The sequence below is a fragment of the Arachis hypogaea genome, chromosome 17 (assembly GCF_003086295.3).
Source record: "Arachis hypogaea cultivar Tifrunner chromosome 17, arahy.Tifrunner.gnm2.J5K5, whole genome shotgun sequence".
NCBI classification, from domain to species: domain Eukaryota; kingdom Viridiplantae; phylum Streptophyta; class Magnoliopsida; order Fabales; family Fabaceae; genus Arachis; species Arachis hypogaea.
This window is the reverse complement of record NC_092052.1, coordinates 61,639,312-61,642,869: the sequence shown is the minus strand read 5'-3', so window position 1 is coordinate 61,642,869 and position 3,558 is coordinate 61,639,312.

Here is a 3,558-nt window from a genome sequence, read left to right as displayed (position 1 = left end):
TTGGCCACAACTTCATAGAGTGTCTTGATGCATTGAGAGGAATTTTCCATCTCCATGACTCGAGTGAAGCTTTTGCTTCCTTTCCTTTTCTAGAGTTTCTCGGCTTGGTCCATTAATGTTATGGAAACAAACTTTCTTTTACCACAATTAGAAGTTGTCTCTGGAGAAGAAGAGTAGAGAAGATAGAGGAATAAGCTTAGTGTTTCAATAGATTGTATGTTGGTGAATGAATGAGATGGTTTTATATAGGATATGATCCATTATGTGGTTTGGGTGGAAGTGGTTTAATTTGAATGTGAGTAGTGGCTTTATGAAGATGGATGTAATGGTGAAGAGAATGATGATTTGATATGATTTTTTTTAGATTTGATGATTTGATGGTGAAGAAAGAAGATTAGTGATCTTGGGTCCACAGATCTGAGGTGTAAGATTTTATCCCTGCAATTGGCGTGAAAGCCCTTGCTGTCAATCTGGCTTAAAGCAGGCTGCTCATTTCTGCTTTAACGCCAGCTTCTTGCCATTCTGGTTTAACGCAGTTGGTGATTTCTGGCTTAACGCCAGAAGTCAACTGCGTTTAAGCCATTTTCTACTTATGCGTTTAAAGCCAATAATTTCTCTCCAGGGTTTTATTTTCATCTATTTTCTTCTATTTTGATTTTCAATTGTTTTTGTGACATCACATGATCATCAACCTATAGAAAACATAAAATAACAAAGAAAATAGAAATTTAATATAGATAAGTAAAAATTGGGTTGCCTCCCAACAAGCGCTTCTTTAATGTCAATAGCTGACAGTGGCTCTCATGGAGCCTTACAGATGTTCAGAGCATGTTGGAACCTCCCAACACCAAAATTAGAGTTTAAATGTGGGGGTTAAACACCAAACTTAAAGTTTGGTTGTGGTCTCCCAACACCAAACTTAGAGTTTGACTGTGGGGGCTCTGTTTGACTCTTTATTGAGAGAAGCTCTTCATGATTCCTCTCCATGGTGACAGAGGGATATCCTTGAGCTTTCAATACAAGGGAGTCTTTATTCACTTGAATGATCACTTCTCCTCTGTCAACATCAATCACAGCTTTTGCTGAACTCCGTATTATGCACAAGCTAATGGGCAAGTCGAGGTAGCAAATAAAATATTGATCAATTTGATTAAGAAGCAAATTGGTAGTAAGCCTCGAACTTGGCATGAAACTTTGAGCCAAGTATTATGAGCTTATCAAAATTCACCAAGAAGTTCAACAAGTACTTCTCCTTATAAGTTAGTATATGGTCATGATGCAGTTTTGCCATTGGAAATTAATCTTAATACGTTAAGGATATTGAGGAAAGATGATTTGCCAATCGAATATTATTGGAATGTAGTGTATGATGAATTGAGTGACTTAAGTCAAGAATGTATTCTAGCACTCGAGAATATAGTTCGTCAGAAGGATAACATTACTCAAAATCATAATCGTCGAATAAAGAAAAAGTGTTTTCGTATGGGAAAATTGGTGTTAAAAGTTATATTGCCAACTGAAAAGAAATCGAAGTTTCTTGGCAAATGGTCTCATAATTGGGAATGACCTTTTCAAGTGATTGACTTGTATTCTGGGAATGCATATTGAATTAAGGAGATCGATTCAAGAAACGTGATTAAGTCAATAAATGGAAAATACCTGCAATAATATCGATATATGGAAGATCAAGATTAGATATATAAAAGAGGAAATTATAAATATTAAGAGTTCTAAATTGATGGAAGGAAAGGTGCTAAAAGTTCTTGAAGTTCAGAATGGAGTTGAACTCTTTCACTATCCAAGGCAGAGTATGCTTCGAATTGTTCATGTTCTTCGTTTTGGGCCTTGTCAAATTGTTTGTTGATCTCCTCTTGTTTGGTTTCTGCTATGCAGAGCTCTTTGAAAATTTCTTGTTTCTTATGTTGCACTGCAGCAAAAAGCTCGGCCAATTTGGCTCTTCTTTCCTGAATTCGAGCCAACTCTTTTCCAATTTGGGCTAGTTTTATTTTGAGCTCCTCTTCTCATTTGTCGAAATAGACTTGAGTGCTAATGGCTTGAGCAATTCTCAAATTATATTCTTTGCATGATTACTTCATTGATTAAAGAGTAGTGCCAATTTCTTCCAATTCAATTATGGTTTTGGCTACTTTTTCTTTGGCCTCTTGCAACTTATCTTGAATAACGATGCAGTTTTTTGAGACCTTTGTAAACCTTTTTATTATGGAAGAAAATTAAAGAGGGACTTGGAATTTGATAGAAGAATTCAGAATGCCAGACAGAAGGGTATTCAAGTCAGGCTGATCAGTCCATTTTGTGGGGGTATGTGTCAGTAGCCTCAGTACGGTGGTTAATTTTTGGAGAGTGTATCGGTTAATTTCTATGGAAAGACTTGATGTGGATTGGTCTTCAGTGGCTGGAGTCGATATGGAAACTGGTGCAGAATTTATAACCCACAAACTAACTGATAAGTGCACCAAGTCGTACCAAGTAGTACCTCAAGTAAATGAGGGTCGATCCCACGAGGATTGATGGATTAAGCAACAATGGTTAAGTGATTTTCTTAGTTAGACAAATAGAAAAGAGTGTTGAGAGTTCAAATGCATCAAACAGTAATTCAGAGAATCAGAAAACAAGCAGTAAATTGAGGTGAAATACATATGGAGAAAATAGTTAAGGTTTCAGAGATATCTATCTTTCTGGATTGACTTTTCTTATTAACTGTTTTAATCATGGAAGATTCAATTCATGACAAACTATATGTGACTAAACCCTAATTCCTTAGACCGTTTTAGTCTCCTCTAACTTTCATCAATCGCCAATTCCTTGGTCACTTGATTCCAATTAGAGGGTGAAGTTCAATTCTAGTTTATATGCCACAGAAACCCTAATTACCCAAATTTAAGAGGATTATATCACGTATCCCATTAAGTCCAGATAATTAGAAATTTAGGAGAAATTATTTTCAAGCTGTTGTTCAAGTATAGAGCTTTTCCAAGTTATACAAGAACTCAATTAGAACAAGGGTCATACTTCCGTTCCACCCAAATTCATAAGATAAAGAATGAAAATAATTGTTGAAATAGAAATTAGTACATTAATTAAAATAGAAAAATAATAGTATCAATTCATACAATAGACAGAGCTCCTAACCTTAATAGTGGTGGTTTAGTTGCTCATGGTTCAGAGAGAAAAACTAGGATTCAGAAAATTGTAAATTGCCGAATGAGGTAGAAGAGAAGAGAAGTCCGAAGGGCTGATTCTTTTTCCTTTTATACCTAATCCTAATTAATGTAAAATATATTTTCTAAAACTAAATAATATCTTTTCCTATTTATAAATAAAATAAAAGTATAATCAGAAATAAATAAATCATCTCGAGCTGCTCCTCTGGGACGAATGGGGACCACCAAGTTCATTAAGGTTGGCGCCAAACTTGGAAAATCCCAAGTTTGGTGCCACTTCAACCGTATACAATGCCACTTTTTCTTCATCTTGGCGCCAAACTTGGAGTTCTCCAAGTTTGGCGCCACCAAGGCAGTGTGTTTGGCGAGTTTGCAA